General features: G+C 38.1%; 1 protein-coding gene and 1 long non-coding RNA gene across 6 annotated transcripts in view; one reads left to right on the top strand and one right to left on the bottom strand.

Annotated features, from left to right (window-relative positions):
• The window catches only part of nicn1 (nicolin 1), a 130,474-nt gene that overhangs the window by 58,716 nt on the left and 50,992 nt on the right, over positions 1 to 20,766 (bottom strand). The window lies entirely within an intron of this gene.
• LOC135238550 (uncharacterized) lies at positions 4,310 to 10,740 on the top strand. Its single transcript, XR_010325146.1, has 3 exons — positions 4,310 to 4,632; positions 4,743 to 4,791; positions 9,469 to 10,740. It is a non-coding gene; the product is annotated as an uncharacterized LOC135238550 (long non-coding RNA).

Below are 20,766 nucleotides of genomic sequence, written 5' to 3'. Positions count from 1 at the left end.
AGATCATATTCAAAATTTAGGTAGAAATAAATTGCCACAAATAGATCATAAACTCCTTGACCACAAGTATGCAAAATCTGAGGGTGGTACATGGAACCACTAAAGATCTATGAACCAAAAAGCAAGCAGTGTACCTTTGTGTGTGGAAGGGATTTAAGCCACCCCCCTCCCCCACCCCGCCCAAAAAAAACATGTACATGGTACCTCCTTACACTGCTAGAATATATAAGAAAAAGAGCAAAACTAAAGATGGTACCTCCTGGTAAAGTCAGCATGTAGACACCAAAGGGCTGCTGGACAGGTTCAGACAGTCAAAGGAGAAAGTCATTGCACTGCAGAAACTGCCGTCTAATCATCCCCCATTTTAAGTGCCTCATTAATTCCCTGCCTCCCCACCTCAGCTTAGGTCTGGCGAGCTTCCTGTGTGACTGCATTCATCACCCAGGTGCTTGCTACACATTGGTTGTGGTAGAGATGAGTTCATATCCTGAGAGGCTTTGAAATCATAAGATGAAAAACACTCCATAAATGCAGTCTATTATTATTATTGTTATTTTAACTTAAAGCCAAGAAATCCATTGGTGGATAAGACAAATCAGATGTGCTTAAGTGGCAGGCTTTCAAAGCAGGAAACCCACTGGGCCCCCCCTCCCCTCTCCTGTTCCTCCTGCCAATCGTAAAGAGTCCTGTAGCCCTCCTGTCATCTGTCACATACTGTATGAGTCTGCAAAGAGAGACCTTGGAGCTTGACCCCGCTTGTGCTTCTGAATCCTGGGACACAGAGCAGCCTGACGGCAGGGCATGAGGAGAGGGCTGACCTACCCAAACAGCCACTGTAACACAGGCCGGCTTAATTAGCCGCTTACAGCTTCACAAAGCGCTCAACTGCTTCTTAAGGTCACAGATATTTTTAGCAACATTTTGACATTTGGCGGTCATAAAAAAAAAAAAAAACAACTCAGAATAAATAGCCGTCCCGAGTTTCAATTTCCACAGACAAGGTTGGCGCCAGTGAACTACTGCAGGACCACTGTCGATTTAATTCATATTTTTAAGTAATGCACCGAGGCTTGCTTGTCTGCCACACACGCAGCACACCTAGCATCATAAGCCTCTCCTCACCTCCGCATTAATGCCCTTCATGTATGCAAGAATCCAGAATTGCAGCCTACCGCATCTTTGGCTCTTGTTAAGTGCTTGGAGGGGGGCCTGGGAGGGGTGAGGTGGGGGTAGAAAGACACCAACAACAATGGAGATGTAGAATTTTTGACTCACTATCAGGCAAATACTTAGCAAGTGTCTGTCAACTCAGCATGTGTGCCAGCCACAATAATGATTACTTTTCCCCCCCTACACACAATTGTTCCATTTGCATAGCTGGCCACCCACTTTGCTCCATGACAACTGAGTATTACACTTTCTAAAAGAATGAAAGTGATGGAGTAATTGCAGACTTAGTGATACTGTGACTGAACTAAGAGCAGCCTGTGCAAGCTACAGGCTTGGAAAGTGACAGGAACCAGTCTAGCAGTTTAGCATGCCATGACATTCAAAGTCAACACTGTTCTTTGCTTTAATAAATAACAGAAATGGTTTATTTGTGCACAGTCAACGTCCTGAATTTATTTACATTAAAACTCATTTAGTGAATATTTCAATCTTTTAGAAATTTAAGGTTTTTTTGTTTTGTTTTTTTTTTTTTAAGTAAAAATATCAGTCCAAGCCTATAAGACAGCATCATAACTGGCCAGCTACATTGACATTTGCTGTATATATATATATGATATATATATTGTTTGAAGCAATGGGAAATGCCCACATTAAAAATGAGAACAGTTGTGCAGTTATGTAACATTTAACTTGCACAACTTAAATTTAAAAAATAAATTCTTGATTCAACTAATTGACTAATCATGGTCTTCAATCAAGACCTAAAGTAGAATAAAGAGTCTTAATGCTGGGCTAGAACAAAAACCTGCATCCACAGTGACCCTTTTTCTATAAGATTGGACACCCCTACTTTATATGGATGCATTTTTATTTTCACTGCAGTCCTGGTCCTGGAGAGCCACAGAGTTTGCTAGTTTTTCTTTTTTTTTTTTCTTAAGATCAGTGACCAATTCAGACCCAAGAAACCAGATGACGTGAGTTAACAATTGCTACTCAAGTTCTGAGTAACAACAAAAGCCAGCAGACCCTGCGGCACTGCAGGAACAGGACTGTGGACCACTGGACCACTCAAAGACATGCTTTTTGCAGGATTTAACATTCCATCCATGTTCACTTTCCTTCCCAACTCTCCCCATAATAGATCAACTAATTGTTTATAAATGTCTCAGTTAGAAACTCAATCGTATGATTAGTCACTCCAGTGTGCTGTTGGAGTGCCTATGGGGACCTCTTGTGAATAAAGCCATCATTTTTGCCAAAATAACATCGAGAAGCTGCCTGCAGGAAGAGAAAGTTACACAGATAATGTGAATCTCAAAAACTTTCACTTAAGTTAATTTTCTAGTCAGCAGCTGCCCACTTCTATGCCGTCAAGTATCGCTGGAATTAGAACACAGCTTAAACCATTCGTTGGTTGGATATCATCACCCTAATATTATTTTTTCAGGAATGAATAGTCTGTTATAACTATCAAAACATGATGAAAAACAAGCTTAATATAATCAGCAAATTGTTGTTTTATTGTCTTGTTATTAAATGCACTGTTCTACACTTCAGGCTAAAGTCAAGTAATGCAGCGTCTATAATCAAAATAGGCCTATTTGCTGTGGTCAACAGTGGAAATTGCTTTTATTAGCCCAAGAGATTTTATTCAGTACATGATGATTCCTCTATTTAGAAGAACTATGTTTCAATAGATGATACAAGATCATGACAGATTGTTTGTTGAGAAAGGGTTGCATGCAGATGTAAAATGTTTTTTTTTGTTTTTTTTTTACCTAATTCATCCTGTAGTGTGCAAGCCATATGCATATTTGTATATTTCGTCTTTATGACAAATTTTGTTTAGAAATCATTATAGAGACATTTGAAGGCAAAGTCTAGCAACTGTTGATGGATAACTAATACTTTTAAACTGTGCTCTAACAAAGCAACGACAGTAATAACATTTGGGGGCGAGGGAGATGCCTTGTGTCAAGACCAGAGAGGGCATGAAGATTTTAGAAGCCAATGCTAAAGAACTGTGTGTTCTTCCATGTAAGTACAAGATGGAGGAGGCTGTCAGACAGAAGAAAACAGAATACGGACCTGGAAAGACTTCAAAAGCCAAGTTTCACTGTTTACGGACAGAGTTCTTCGAGAATGGGCGTCTGACTGCAGGCTTTACCGGAGGCGAAAAACAGAAGTCAAAGCAGTGCTGTCCTAGCCTGGCATGGCTGAGCAGGCCGCAGTCTGGGTGGGCCAAGGGAAGATGTGGTGATGGGAGATTACAGTTCAGAAACCATGGAAAAAAAGAAACAAAACAAATGGTCTACCTTTAAGTGCAGTTCAACAAGTTTGCGGCAGGTTTAAACGTTTTAGTTCAATAAATGGTCCAAATCTGTTCTCTGCATTCTATCAAACCCTCACTTTTTTAATTAAAGAGCATCTCAGAAATGTTTTTAAAATGATAAAATTAATTATCAGTTTTTTTATTAATTATGTTCACTACCAGTTCATGCCTGGTATTGTTTATGATGAGTGGATATTTTCTGAAAAAGAGACAAAATCTGAAGCTTCACACAAAAAATTGAATGAGCACAAATTGTTTGAATCACCTATATTTAATGATGAGTTTCAGGGTTCCTGAGTTAGATTATTCTGATAAACTGAAGTCACTGTCAAGCAAAGAGTATGTGCAATGATATACATGGCACCCATACTTAGTTGAAATGAAATTTACGCCTACACGTAAAACTGAAATGTTTTTTATTTAAAGGGCAAATAAATAAATAAATAAATTAGCAGCACATTGAAAAAGAGAAACAGTGCAGACCAGGGCTTCTGCTAGGTAATTAAGTTGCACCCTAATCAGCTTTTGCTCCTGTTGTTTAATAGAGCTGATGACCCATAGGAAGAAAGAAGCCACTGACCCTGAAAAGCCACAGGAAATGAATTCGGACTTGTGAAAGAGGGATATCTGGGAAAGACACAATGGAATGACAGTTTGTAGCAAACAAAGAAGTTGCCGGAAAAAGAAGCTCAGCCTTCCCCAAAAGAGGTTCAATGGCTCTGAGTCTGCAGCTGATAAGTTGTATAAGCCTCCCATTGTGTCTATGGGGAGTAGCCTTATTAGAAGATAGAGAGTTTAGACGGGGTTTAGAAAAGAGGGGAAAAAACAGTTAATGTTTGTGCCAGCCTCATAAAAGGCCAAAACCACAGCAAAACTATGGCATGTCAGTTAACGGCAAAGCTGAAACCTGATTTTGAGCGCACAAAGGTGGTGTCCTTTTTCTGAAGGCGTCTCCATTCCTTTGAGAGGAAACTTAATTTGAATTCTTAGAAGTGATTTGTGGTGTTGCGTCACTGCGATTTTGTGTTGTTAACTTAGTTTGTTTCCAGTTCTTTTGTGTGTGTGTGTAGAGCAAAAGTGATTTATTCACTTGTATGCCAGTGGTATATCGGGTGCACAGCTAGTGAATTGTAATTATTTTCTGTAAGGAAACATTAAAAACAGAAAACCTTTTTCGAAATTGGAATTCTTAATAATGTTCACACTGCAATGGTCATCACAAACTCTGTTGTCCTTTCAGGAGAGCACAGGCACAGACACAGGCAAGCACGTGATGTGCCTCAGCACAGGTAAGATTGTCATACATGCCAACCATGCACCTATGCACATTTACGTTTTCCACTAAGATCATTTAAAAGCTTGTTTGTAGTCTTTTCATTTCATGAGCCCAACTATAGCATTTTTAAGGCAGTTTTAACAAGACAAACGAACCACAGTGTTGTGTATTCCAGAAATTAAGAGTCTGTATTAATGTAAACTAATTAATGTGGCTGCATGAATGCACAAATTTAGAATGTATTAGAATGAATTTGTTTGCACAAATTGTCTAGTACCTTTTTATATGATGCTTCATATAGTGAAAACAGGCTATTAAATAGTCTTATGTATTATCAAGCTAATATTTGATTTAAAAAATTGTATCTGTATTTCACAAATTATTTATCCTACTGGTGTTACTGATGTTAGGCATACATACCTAATTACTTAGTAGCCATCTAGTGTTGACGATTAATGCTATATTTTGCAACAATTTCCCTTTTTCGCTTAAAAAGGTAATATATAATAAATGTAATATCAAAACAAAACAAAAATGAAAAAAATAATTTGAATTTGTGTTAAACAAATATCATTACACCTTCTGAAACAGTATGTATTAGTTCATAGCAACATACAGTACGTCAGCTATCTAAAGTATCTAAAGTAAGTTTAAGAGCACTAAACTTCTTCTTTATTCACAGTGTTTCCATAATTTGCACCTGTGCATATTGATATTTCATTGCAATTCAGCAAAAAAGTTAGCCTTTTATGAAGTTAGTGACATTTAAAAATTTGCAATGATGCCAATGAATTCTAACAATGTTCAGCAAACCAAGGACCAGGAGAGAATATTTAAGATAAATGGCTTTGATTTTCAAGCTGTCTAAAGTAAAAACAAAACACAAATTTTTAAAGTTAAAGTTGGCCATTCCACTGTTATTCAGTCTCATCACCTGCTCTGGTTACAGTGCTGATGCCCTGCATCCCTGTTTCTGTTGCTGTTTCTCCGATGACTGAATTCATTTTGTTTTTCTTTTCATGTTTTCTTTTGGCACCATGCCAGGTATTATTTGCATCTCCTGTTGATAATCTTATTACAGCCAAAGTCTTAATTTTGTGTGTGATTGAATTCCACACTCAGTTTGCTTCCCACAGGTGAGACATTATGTCCATTTAATATAGAATTCTCTCTTGTCAGTATCTGTATTCTCTTACTTACAGTGTATAAATTACTTGTTCTTCTGAGGATTGGGACTAGAATGCCTACCTAAGTTAAAACTATTTTTTTACTGGGTATCCGTTTCGTTAAATGGGACCAACACAAATCTTTTTTTTTTTTTGCCTGATTGTGTAATAGCTGTTTAATATGAATAACTTATGGAATTTAGTATGCTCTTTTCACTTACTGTGAAATAATTGAATAATACTTTGTATCAACGATAAACTGTGTGTAATTTCCTAAGTTAATTTAGAAAATATGGTGGTCATTTTTTCAGGGGTGGCTTAAAAGTACAAACAGGTACAACTTTACCTTTTGAGAACCATTTCTTTTTTCACTGCATTCAGTTACTGCCAGGCAACATGTTATAGCGCAGAGAAAATCAATAACAACAAAAATAAATAATTGAAATGTCCATGTTGCAGTAACAGTTTAAAGCAAAACTTTTGATATCCACACTGTTTGGAGCAGGGTTCATCTTCACAAAGATTCTCTTCAGTCCTCAAAACAAATCAATCAATGTATCAGAGGTGCATTTTTAAGCATGGAAATTGATCAAGAAGGTAGTAGAATATCCTTTCGTAAAATAAACAGCCTTATTGAGACTTGACCATGCTCCTCCATAATGGACACAACTGGGCTGGTAAACCAGCACGATGGTATATTCTAGCTTGTGGTGCTCGAGAAAGTCCTTAGCGAGTACAGAGCAAACTGTGGGCCATGTTTGATATATTAATCTTCTGCCATAATCTGTCGGCAGACAGGCGAATTATTCCTTTTTTCCAATACATACCTCAATACACAGTAAGGCTTTGTATTGGTTTGAAACTTTTAATACAATGTAAACTGCTAATTAAGTTTGTGAACTAATTCTGTTGAAAAGTTTGTCTGTATTCTCCATTAAATCCGTTCGTAGATATGCCTATCAGACTATAAATATAACTATATATAAACATAACTATATATAACAAAGACTTCTGATCCTTGGGTTGGACATGGTATGCCTATACCATGTGTCATAGCGGGGGTACTTCTGTGATGTTCTCAGCATGCACTCTGAAAAAGTTATGGTTTATCTACATTACGCCGGAGAAACAATGCATGTCCTTTTAACATTTCACCGTAAAAAACAGTATGATTGCAAATAAACCCATCCATATTCAAGGTGCAACTTAAAGGGTTATATACCCACGTTACCACGTTTTTAATTTATTTATGTTGTTGAAGGCCAGCATAGGGCAACAATGTACTGGGAAGTGATTTTATTTTTTATATATAAAATGTTTTACTTTCATAGTTAGAAAATGCCATATTAACAAAGGCTTTTTTCAAATAAAGGCAAAAGGAGCGCCTTTGATTGTAACATTGTCATATGAATGCAACGTGCTTTTATTCTATGTAATACCTGGGATTCCAATGAACACTTTCTGTTTAAAAAAGTAGCACTCCAAATCTCTGTCTGTCTGTCTCTTTGTCTCTCTGTCTCTCTCTAAAAGTCGTTCCTAGCAGATTTCTGATCCTGCTAGAATAAGTAAGTAAGTGTATTTGAAAAGTACATACTTCATACCATCAAATTCAAGGTCCTGATGTTAACACAAAGGGGAAGCCATTCTAAGTCTGCATGCGCGCACACATTTGCAACCTTGCGCACACTCACCATGAGGTTCTGGATCAGTGTCTAACCATACAAAGCAAATCTAAGAAATTAGCTCACATTTTGTACTAAATATGTACCTACTTATTAGATTAATATTTAATGTTTGTATTTTTTCTCTTATGGAATGACCGTTCTCTTTAATCATTCAATGGCACATCTGGCTGGCATCTTGTACCATTTTCTTCAGGCCTGCTACAAATGTATTTTTCAATTTAAATATAGAGTACCAAGGAAAGGTCAAGGTGGCTTTTATTATTTACATGCATACTAGTGGACATACACCTTCTGTAGATTTGAGGTATGTTTCACAATATTTTTCCCCCCATTGCATGATTATTTAATAGGTGATTTACTGTTTGAATGAGTTTTCAAATCTGTGTTTTGTTTTGTCATAGCCATAAAAATGGACTAGAAGGAGCAAAGCTGTCCATCCTTATTTTATAAGTTTTAGTCTGACATGAGCAGTCTTGTATTTCATTACGTTTCCATTAAGGCATCGCCAGGAAGCTAAAGCGATGCTTGCTTCACTCCCAGATTGCAGTATAATCATTGCATTAAAGGCATAATCATCTTCTGCCCTGTCATAAAATGCACTTGGTTGATTGCTTTCTGCCTTAAAGGTGGCTAACAGTTACGGTTTGCTTCTGGGAAAGAGGAATAAAAAGGGACAAGTGTTTTTTTAAGGTTACCTCAAAAATAAGCATAATTTCAAAGACTATGTCAAACAAAAGATGACACTTTTGCTGACACTTCATATCTTTCACATTGTACAGCTTAAATCATCTGGAATTTCAGACATTTTGTTTGTTTCATACATTTGTTTTCTTGGTCAGGAAGATGATTAAAGCCACAACCCTCTATTACTTGCATTTCTATTATTTATATACACAGTGCTGTTTTTCCTTAAAGAAGAACAAATGCATGCATCTAAGCAAATGCATCACTTGTGTAAAAACATTTATTATCACATATTTTATTTTTATGTATGATGAATAATAAAAATACAAAGCAATAATGCAGTTTTCATAACCATGCATATAATCGGTTATATGAGTTTCAGGGACATGCATAAATTTGTTTATGACAAAAAAAAAAAAAAAAACCACTAAAAAACATGTTAGGGGCTATGACCAAAACTGCAAAGCTTGAGTTAGCTTTTGGCATCTTTAAGGTCTTAATTTTTTAACTCGTAGTTCGTTTTGCCTGTCTCCTTGATTTCACATCAAATTTTCAGGATTCGTCTAAACAGGGATTCCTCAGGTTTGAGCACTATGTAGATGAACCTACTAATAACAATGCCAGGAACTGACAAGATCCTTTTGCTATGCAGAATACAATTAGTAATGAAGGATCAGTAGCACAGGGTAAATATCACAGGAAATGACAATGATGATTACAATAAGAATATAAAGTACTAATCTAATGTTTCATGAAAATCCAGACATTGATGTTTTAAGTCATGTTTGATTAAATTTTTCAAAGAAAAAAAGTCATTTTTCATCTTTGTTGCACCTGGGCATATTAGATAGCAGTCCATAAGCAGGGATTGCAGCTCTCCACCAATCTCAACCATTTAGGAGAAAATACGTATACATACTGTATATGAAAACATCTAAATGTATGTTTGCAATGATATATATATATATATTCTTATTTTATTGAGAAAAGATATGATCCTTCACCAGCAGTAGCCATAAACGAAGTCTTGGCTGCCTGTAGTCACATAAATCATATTTAGATTATTGACTGTGGGAATTTTTATCTCATTGAATTTGATGTATTGTTTTGTGATGCCTGCTGATTAAAAATAATTATGTTTTTTTTTTTTGACAGATAAAAATAAGATATCCCCAGGCATCTTTGCTCCAGAGCACAACAGAAGAAGTGTCACGGCAATGAAGACTGCTTATCGATCAAATGAAACAAGCCAAAAGAAAACAAGCTGTGTTTCTGCAACAAATAAGCTTACGTATTTTGTATGCTCATTACCAATCAAAGATCCAAAGCAAAACTTCAATTGGAACATGATGTTATGGTCAAATGAGACCAAAACCAGTCACACACACCAGAAGTGTCGTCAGCATCAGAAGATGGACACTTAAATAGAGAATGACTTCTACTAAACCTACAGTTACTGTAAGTCTTACATTCAATTCCCAGTTGTATAAAAGAGTCGTTAGTCATTGTAAAATGAAAAATTGTATCAATTTTTCAATAGATAAAGGCTCCAAAGAAGTACATGCCATGTGATGTACAATGCAAAAGCAATGGAAATACTGGATTTAATGTAGTAGGGCAGATTTGTAAGTCTGCATTTTTTTCCTGAACACTAGTTGAACAGCAAGATTGATTGAAGAAGCAGTTACTATTTTCCTGCAAAAACATCTTTCACCACATTATGAAAGGGCTTAGTCAACAATGTATATTAGCATTCATTTCAAGGACATATTTTCATTTGGTAAAAAGGACAAAAAGGAGTTTTCTTCACACAATCTGTCCACTGTGCTTTGAATTCCACATTCAATGGGAGGCCTCCCACTTACTGCAGATGCACAATGACAGGCATTCTCTGGCTTATAGGTAAGAGTCTTCACACCCCAAATGAGAGCTCTGCTGGTTAAAAAAAGCATTTGTCACTTTACAGACGGTAGCAACAGGACTGAAGGATCATTTACGTCATTCAGAGAGGCGACCTGTGGCTAAGTAATAAAGCCATGATTTCCATGATGTAAACATGAGCTCAGGTCACAGCTTGTCGCAGGACGCATTCCAGGGAGGGCAAAGGTCACGTGGGCGGGACCGGTCGCTGCCAAATGAAGGCATGTTACTGCGGAAGCGGAGACTCCCTCCCACCGAAGAACCATCTGTCAATTACCATGAGCCATTAACTCATTTGCAAATCAATAATCCAGGACCAGTGTGTCAAAATAAAATCACAACGAAGACCAAGGATTCAATTTTTAGCTCATGGCTCTCCCTTCCTTGTGCACTCCCCCCCCGCCCCTGGCGCTTTCCCGCCTGTAATCTCTGGGTGTGCAATTAAATAAGGCAATGCGTGTACAATATAGTGAAATGTAAAAATAAATGAAAACCATACAATGTAAATACTCATCTACTATCTACCAGCCCCAGACCTTAGGCTGAGATGATTTCCCACAGACATTCAGTACAGTACTGTTTCTTTATTATTATTATTATTATTATTATTATTAATAATAATAATATTATCACTTTCTATTTAAAGATGCTGAATTTAGTGGGATTATCTGAGTGGTGTGCATTGTTTGCGCTACGTAAAACCCAAGCATTGCAGATAGCCCCAAGGCCCCACTGCCCAAACTATCTGGTGTTCTGCTTCTGTTTGAGGCAACGCACATGGACTGAAATAACCCCTTACCAGTGAAGTTATAATCGTATTGCTTTTACATTTTCATTCCTCTGCAGAGCCCACTGTTTTCTCCTCACTTTTAGACTGAGACAGGCACACAGGCTTGCACAGCTGTGCAAACAATACGGAACCTGAGGACAGAGTAAAAAGATATTTGCTGAGTGTTAACTGAGCGAAACATATCTATAAAATGGTTACATGCACCAATGTGCCTTTTTAATTACCAATTTATTTTATTGATTTTCAAATACAAATTGGGGGGGGAGCAGATGACGAGCAATAAAATATAGCCATGCACTTAATTAACGTTTACCTGCATGGCACCGTGGTCGCCTTCCCCACCGAGAGAGTGACCCCCCTTTTCATCCAGAATAACAGGGCTACTGATATACCTGTTGCTGAATTTACTTTTTTAAGCAAAGAATATTAGATTTCAGCTGACAGGCACAGCAATATTAGACTCAGTAGAACAACATATCTGTCAAGGGAAAGGGACAATGAAAGTTTCAATAAGAAAACAAATTACCAGCTAAATCCTCTTTGACAGACATCCCTAACTAGTGGAGATAGTGAATGAATATGGGAGAAGGCCAGTTAAATGGACAGAGTACACTCCAAAGAGATCACATTTACATTCTGATACCCTCCAATCTTTATTCAATTGGTTTTCTAAAACATTTTGAAATCCAGATAAAGGAATAGCCCAGTAACATGTGTTGAAAAATAATGAGTAAGAAGAATAAAACAAGCAATTAAACATTTGCAAAGGATTCTTAGAACAGATAAAACAACCTGGCTGTTGAGTGGGTCTCTTGTCTTTTTAAAAATTAAACCCTTATCGCTTCTGTTCTGAACAGTTTTCTGCTTTTCTAAGATATTTGAGAGCACACTTCATATCCAGACAGCTGTTTTCATTAATTAAATAGCCTATTAATATAAAACATCAGTTAAAATTTCATTAACAGCACAAGACGTGTTAGTTGGCTCATTAAATTGCCCATAGGAATGATAATCGCATGGGGAACTTTAAAACACTGGTACCAAAATGCTTCAACCCATGCATTTGTATCTACGGCCAATGAATTTGTATTTTAAGGTTGTAACATCCTGCTACAGCTGAGGAAAATGTCTTCCTTTCTGAGGCTTATATAAGTGGATGACTCTGAAGAATTTTAAAGGGCTCAAGCTATTCATATCGGTGAGAAATAAATTGGCTTCCCTTTGCAGCGATTATAAGCCTAAATGTGTTTCATTTGTGAGACAGGGGTTTAATTCTTGTGATGAAGGTATGCAAAAGTGTGTGAAAGGGGCAAAATTAGCAGCCGGAAATGACAGACGCTGTTAGGACAAGAAAATGGTCTTGAGGCCCCTTAATCAGAGGGAAGTGGACACCCCCCCCACCCCACACCCCGCCCCTGCCCTGCGCAAGGTCAGTTCATCAGCACTGAAGCAGGGCTTTGGCTCGGCGCATGTAATCAAATTGAAATGCTAACCAAGACATGAACATGCATCTGCTGCTCTGTAGCGCCGTACGTTCTGCATTTGACTTAAATTTCACAGCAGCAGAATTTCTCCTCTTGAAATCACACTGCAACATGCAGCAATTCACATAACACCTGCCACAGGGGCCCTTTCAGAGGATAAAATGCATTGGCTGGTACCCCAGAAGTAGGAATCCAATATAGCAACCACTCATCCAGCCATAATTTAAGCACGGAGGATGAACCGAAAACCATGAGAATGGTTCAGCCTTATGGTTATTGAAATTGATAGCATATTTGTTTGTGCGTGAACTATGCACAGTGTCAAGGCAAACCAGTGTTATGTATGAGTGTGAGCAGTAGAGACATTGGAAATAACTGAAAGAATGTCTCTTTCCTGTTATTTCTCTTTTCCTCTGCATGAGACCAAATCCTCCCATACTGGCAACAAATGGCTATGAAATCTATGAAAGCTTAGAACAATGGAGTACCATCAAGATTCTCTATGAAACTTACTTGCAGGGGAGCCATATAGTTCAGTGCATAGGCTGTAGTACATGATTAATAGGGGATTTACCCATGCAGTTTCCGGCTCTTTTGAAATGTATAACATGAGAACAGAGCACACCTGTCTGATTTAAGAAAGAACAATGTCCCCATTTACAAATTTGAGGAACTGCAGTTCCCACAATTCAATGTGCTGTCTGTCTGTAAACACGTTTGGTTCCTTCAATGAAAAATTTGTACCACACACTTAACAGGTGTTACAAGTAAGAAATTCTAAGCCTGCAGAGCTAATCAGCCCTAAAAGGCTATAAAGATAAAAAGAGTTTTTAAAAGATAAAAAACATTCTCTGATCTGGAAACTTTGAGAAGCAATGCAGGGAAAGTAATAGCTGCTGCAGATATATGAATCAGTAATTTTCTCAATTATATAATTGCAAATGTACTCATTTTATTAGCGAACTTGACTATAATATCAGTGAATATCAAAGTCCATCTTTACGTAAAATTCAAACATCATGCTGTTACCCACCTAAACTGTTGTTCTCCTCCATCCTCAACCCACTGCCTCTCCCACCTGTCTCTTCTTACTGTAGATGACTTTGTGACCTACTTTGACATGCAAGCAAATGACATCCACAGTTCCTTCGCACAATCCTCTAGCCTCCTTCTCGTTGATGTCCACCCAACCTACCCTGTCGGTGTGTATTCGCTCTCTTTACAGATGCTGCTGTCCAAGTACTTCTGCAGGCTCACTAACCGACCACCTGTTCACTGAACCCGATTGATGATACTGAACTATTTCTCTCCCTTCCCCCTTTGACACAAAGGTCAACTCACGCATGTCAGTCTGCCTTCTGATATCTCATCCTGGAGGAACAACTGATACCTGAAGCTTACTCTGGCCAAGACTGAGCTGCTCTATATTCTTGCCAAGTCCTCTCTTCTGCAGGGCCTCTCCATCACCCTGGACAACACTATAGTGACTGCCATCCAGACTGCCATGAATGCTTTTTGTAAAAAATAAAAAAGGACCTTTATCAGAACAAGCAACACAGATGAGGAATGATCAGAGAAACTTGTCCTAAAGAGAAGCTGTCAAACTAAAGGTTTCTCCTTTCTTCTTTCTCTCTGTATTTCACCGAGTCAGTGACGGTTTTATTAAAAAATGCAGTCAGGTGAAAAGCGCACAATGTACACAATGGTGGCTTTGATAGCCAGTGTAGGGGCTAGTGATACAGCCATTGCTCCCTTATGAAAAAAGAATATTTTACAATATATTAAAATATCATATCAAGATTAGAAAAGATGTTGCACCATTTCATAACCTGTTGGCAAAGGTACAATTTATTGCTCATATTATCTTTTAAAATATTTCACAGCCATGTGTTTGTCATTACTGACAATGCATTGCAGCTCTGCTTCACTTGCTATATAGAAAATATAGTAATATAAAAAAATAAAGCTTTCTTGTTAAGAATGAGTCATGTTTTTTCTCATCCGTTCAGGATATTAGCATTTTTTCTCTCCAAATTTGGTTACAGGACAATTACGTAAACATGACAACATGCTAACTGCTTTCCCTCCAATTCCACTGTCAAGCTCACTTTTAATTAACTAATGAATGAATGGATTAATTAATTAATTAGCACATCTTCAGAAATATTATGCATTTTTAAACTTTTAACCACTTTTCTCTCTGATTTTATTTTTACTCTGTCCCAATCAGGGATGCCCAGCTGTATTCAGGGTCCTGTTGCATCACTTCAGGAAAACACAAAAAGACCCTTATCTCCTCCTCTGCTCCTCCTGGCAGTCATTGTGTCATGCTTCATGCCTCCGCCACGTGTGAAATGTACTCAAGCTATGCAGCAGAGGCAGGCAGACTGCAGGTCCTCAATTGACCAGAGGAGTCGCTGTTGATCAACGAGACACCCTGCCGAACAAAACCCTCCCCTCTGCCCAGTGTAGCATCATGGGCAGTTCTACACCCCCCTGCTCCCAAGGATACCGGTTCATATCAGACTCCTATTCTTACAGCACACTGGAGGTATTGTTATATTAGCATGTGCCCGTAAGCAGCAGGCCATAATTATTTACAATGGCCGGAGCATATAGCATATAGCACAAAGCATATAGCATATAGCACATAGCACAAAGCATATAGCATATAGCATATAGCTATAATTACCTCACTGAACCTGCCATCTGTGTGCGAGAGCAGAACAAGATTTTTTCCATCTTTACCATGCAGTTGGAGTGTACAGCTACAGTGCTTGTCAACTGAAAATCAATTATACCCAGAGGCTATAGATATAGTTAAAAAAAAATCATTTTGAGGTGTGAAAAAACCATGCCAATCTGTGATTCTTAACAGAATGTGCAACAAAGTGAAGAAGATAATGCGAATGAACAATACTCTCAGACAGCAGAAAAGTGATTCTTTATTTAATCTAAAAGAGGTAATCTGTAACAATCTACAGCACACCCTCATCCCCCACTGTGCCCACGTGGAAACTATCCCCTGCACCTGAAGAGGTGTGGCTTCAGTGCTCTTCCTTCATATACTAAAGATCTACCAAACAACTAAGATACAAAAGCTGCTGGACTTCCTGTCCATGAGAACAGCAACATTTTATGGAGGAAGTTGTATTCTAATTAAATTAGAATAATTCTTTTTTAAATAAGTGATAATGCCTATATTAAAACTGGTGTTTCAACGCCCTAAGACATGTGGAAAAGTAACCGTTCCAGATTAAATAATGCAATGAATGTGTTCACTGCACGGTCAACACATAGACTAGGTATCTAAGCTTACATGCTTGCTCTCACATTGTTTCACTTTCCCTGTTTGCCCTCACTATCGATATGAATATTCATATGTTAAGATGGCTCAATGTCAACACATGTCAATTATGTTCCCCAATGGACTATAGTCATGCAGAGACCCTTCCCTGTTGGCTTACATCATAACATGTGCATCTTGTTGGTTTCTCATCCATATTTTCTGCAGCTCACACTAAAGCGCCTGTTCCACTACCGAAACCATTTCATGTCACACAAAGGAAAATAACACCATGACTCAAAGGGATACACATATCAGTGTGTGGACCTCCCTCAGAGATTGCATAAGGCTTATTCACTAGGGGGGCTCCAACCCTGCGGTTCTACTAAGGGAAAATAAGATGGAGAGAAGACCAAACACAAATACAAACACTCAAAAACAAAATGTGAAAAACACAGTGGGTGGGGTGGTGGATGAGGGGGGGGGGGACTGGAATGGAGGCCCCCTTTCCCAAAAATAAAAACCCAGTTTGCCAGCAGGTAATGTATGCCAGGGCTCTCTGGTTGCCCCAGGCCATGCCAGTCTGTCCCTGGCATTGGTTGCTTGCTGCCTCTTTCACTGTGGCAGCATGTAGATAAAGGCATTGTTCCTTTGGGCCACAGCAATTTTGAAAAAAGAATTCCCACCATGCACCTGGGTATGGCCTGGCCACCTTTGATACCCTATCCTGCGATGGCCCTCCCTCCCTCCCTGCTCACAAAGGCAATAGGCCTCATGTAAGGACAACACATACAAACAGATTCATTCTTCGCTCGTATGAGCGATTGAAGAGAATTCACCACTTTTCTCGTATTTACAATTTTTTCTTTACGAGTAGTCCTAACCTGTCGTACCTGTGCAATTAGCCTGCTATTCTCCAAAGCTAAACCAAATAACTAAAGGTTTCCCAGACATGCAAAAACAGATTTAAAATCTGAATAACATCTGCAGTGGCATTAACATGGGCTAGTTGGCTAGTTAGCTGGGTGAATGAACTCAGTTGCCAAATTTACGACGTGACAGGCTGAAATGGCAGGAAGTGGAAAAGCCTTCCAGGCTGCAGCCTCAGGGTCGACTGCTGCAGCAAGGCATACGAGCCATTCTTTTTCTCTGAAGTTACGCGTATTTGCTGAAACTTACGTGGTGCACTCATACGAGCCCACCTCACTAATGAAGTATGAGAAAGTTGAGAAAATGTTCATGCATGAGGTCCAATGTCACTCTGGGACTTATTTTTAAAAAACTTCCTTACAGGAGAATCCAATGGGTGACATTAGTTTATAATACAATATTGCAGTACAGTACAATCGATCGCCACAATATTGATATAATAACTGAGTATCTGCCGAGTCTAAAGAATCTGCGATAACAATGCCAATGAATTGTAGTTTGATTCATCTTGTGTCTAAAAGGGAGAAGGTGTTCTGGGTAGACACCTGAACAAGGTGAGTTAATGTATCGTTACTCCACTTCTAGTAAGCCCCAAGATGGCTCCATCTGCTGTGTATTGGTTTCTATATGATGTTTTAACCCCTGAATGACCCCCATCATATGGTACTCAATCATCATGAGTCTGGTAGCTTACTTAACCCTTATTCACATAATTTGGAAGACCACGTTTTACTGTACCATAGCTAGCAGTGTGGAACAAACAATGTAAATCCTGTTTATAATAAACAATGAAAGTACATATATATTGAAATTAATTATATTCCCCGTTTTGTGCCCAATGGTAAAACTGTTGTTGGAAACGCCTTAAGATTGTGACTGTTTTGATGCTCCTGTGTCAAAATGAAAAGTATATTTTGTTTTATATAGTGTGCGGGCCAATTATACTCAATATATTGCATTAAACATAAAAATCAGGTACATAATATATGATGTGCCACGAAGAGCTGTGGGTTCAAATGGGATGGTATCGCTGAAAGCGCCAATCTCTGTAAAAATAAATAAATAAATAAAATAAAAATTAATTAATTAAAATTAGGGACGAATAAAATAAAGCGGTTAAAAACCACAGGTGTTCCTTCGACTCCCACACAGAGACCCATGTGATCAATATTGAATGCTGAGCAGAGACTGAAAATATGGTGAACATCGACATTTTCAACTAAACTAACATCCCAGATTTTTCGTTCCGTTCTGGAAAACACTCAAAAAAAAAAGAAGAAAAAGGTTTTTTTTTAATTTTTTTTTTTTAAAAGACGCTTGTTAGCCGCTGCTCTGCAGGAGGCTGTTTCAGCAAGTGGTTTGATAACGCAGTACGTGCTGAGAGCACACGCTGTAGCCCCAGCTCCAGGAGTGTTCCCACACGGCACTATTCATGGAATCTTAATGGAGCCATTGAGCAGCTGTTGTTGTAAGACAAACTTTTGCTTGTGTCACCGTTTCTTATTGTTTGGACTTCAGAGGTTCACTCAGGACACAGGGAGGAATTTTTAACACCACCATAATCTTCTGCGGGGGCAAAAATGCACCCGTGGAAGCTGTTAAATTAGTGACAGCATGGCATCAAGTAATTACGGCAATTAGCCCAGCTGCAAAATAAAAATGTAAATAATTTATGTTGATATTTAGTGTCATTTTTTGATTTGGAATTATTGTAATGGCACCTTATTTATTTTTGAGCAACGGACAATGCTGTGTAAAACTCTAACCTTGAGATGTCAGTTCCACTATTGCTTTGAATGAGCCATTATTATAAACCTGTTCCCATTTATAAAAAAAAAATGAATAAAAATGATTTGCTTAGTAGATATTGTGAACATGCATGTTTTTTAATATCAACTGAGCTCAATATTTTGTGGTGTCATCTTGTGGCAACAGTTCATAATACAGTCATTCTAATCCATAGCATCTGTGACTGCTATCATTCTTTCAGACTGTCAAAGGATGGACTAAGATATGCAAGTATAAGTACAAAGACATACTGAAAGCAGATTTTTTTTTTTTTTTTTTTTTTAAATCAACATCATGTTGCCTGCCCTCCCGTATTACAAATGTAAATGTAACTGGCCTCATATGTATTCCAAGTTTAAATTTGTCATAGGATTCACAATACTAGCAATACAAAGGGGATGCTGGGTTTCTCATCCTGTAGTGTTAAGGCATTGTTCTAGGCCGTGGTTGGGCTCCACGTTTTGCACTGGATCTGGAACATGCCAGTGTTTTGTTAGCAGCCCTGCCAGGTGGCATACAGCTGCATTGCCCAAGGAAGGGAGCGTGATCCCCTACTGGTTGGTTGACCATTTTTATGCGTAATGAAGAATCTTTGATACTTAGACATTTCTAACTGACAAGTCAACTTTACAATGACTGGTAGAGGGAAATTCAGGGCATCATGGTCTAAAGCAAGTATATATACTTCAAGTAGCCCCAAAGGCATTTGTTCAGTGACCTTATGTTTCCTGAGGCTGTACATGAGAACAGACTAATTCTATAGTGTGTATTCACAGTTATAAACACAAATAAACAATTCAGTTCTTTCAGAGAGTAGTACCCTTGGGTGTAATGTGCCATAGGAAATAATTCCGACCAAAATTAATTTAAAGATAAAACAATTGAGCACCCTAACTGTTTTCTGAAAAATTATCTGGTAATGTGCACACAAGGCTGTATACTAGTTGCTTAGGAGCTTAATGTTATTTTCTTGCGACAGACCACAAACCCACAATAGCAGCCATTGCAAGGCCAGCTGGCTGCCAGAGACTTTTAAAATCAAACTCTGACTTGCATGCATTGTCAAGTTCTTGTACATGAACTGATTTTTATTTATTATTTTTGGAAATATCTTGGGACACAACAATCTCAAGCAGGTCCTGAGCACTAACTTTATTTCCTCCCAAGATTCAGTTCAGCAGGCATCATTTTCCGGAAACACACTTCTGTTCTAGGAATTGGAAACATGTCATTGTGCTGATATGACGATTATGATGTTATTTTTCTTTATGGGGCTGACACCCGGGGTAGGGTTGAACTAATCAACAACATCTGCATGCACTGGATGTTAGAAAGCCACAGATGGATGGATGTTATGAATCAATGGATTGTAAAATATGAATTCTTGTGAAAGAATAGTGACATAATTCTCTGAATTAAATTTGTTTAGTCTTAAGAGGTGTTGCAATAAGTGCATTATACAAGAAAATGTTTATTTTATGAATCATGGGAACAGTATATGTAAAATTAAGAAAGAAATGTGTACAAAGCAATATATCTGTGTGTGTGTGTGCACGTGTGTGTGTGTATAAATTAAATATTGTGTTGAGTGATTCACTGACATGACTGTCCTTCAGCAACCTATTTTGGCTTTGACAAGACATAGAAAAGTTAAAGAGTTGCAATTTCATGAATTTCCATTCCATGCTCTCTTGGACCGTTCCTCTTCGGTCAGTAATCCTGGCAATTGTGTCAGCATGTCATGTAATCAACAAATTCTAATTGTATTATGGTATCCAGCACCTTTGATGGGACCACATTGTACCTTCCTGATTAAAAGAGCCACATCATACTAAAATACTTCAAAAATAGTGTTTGCCAGCTGTAGTCTGGCATCCATTTCGCCATGCACACAGGTGGGTGCTGCACATAGCTTTGAGATGAAAGACACTATATAAATTATTATTATTATTATTATTATTATTATTATTAGAAAGAGATACTTCGGGTTTCATCTCTTTGCAGAAAATAGTCATATTTTGGGTGTCCTGCCTGGATTTCTCACAGTATGGTCTCAGCCATCGCTGTTACAGAAGATTACATCTAATTTCTGTCAGTGCAAGCCAGGAGGGGACACAGAGGTATATTTCTACACATGGCAGCAGCTAGGAAGACAGCAGTGAGAGGCGCTCTCGCTCCCAGTTCCACATGATTAAATTATACTACAACCATCAAACAAGCCCAAAACGCCTCACTCCGACCACAAATCTGTGAAC

Source organism: Anguilla rostrata, chromosome 13 (genome assembly GCF_018555375.3).
Source record: "Anguilla rostrata isolate EN2019 chromosome 13, ASM1855537v3, whole genome shotgun sequence".
Classification (NCBI taxonomy): Eukaryota; Metazoa; Chordata; class Actinopteri; order Anguilliformes; family Anguillidae; genus Anguilla; species Anguilla rostrata.
Note: the sequence above shows the minus strand (reverse complement) of the source record. Positions and strands in the feature narration are given on the sequence as shown.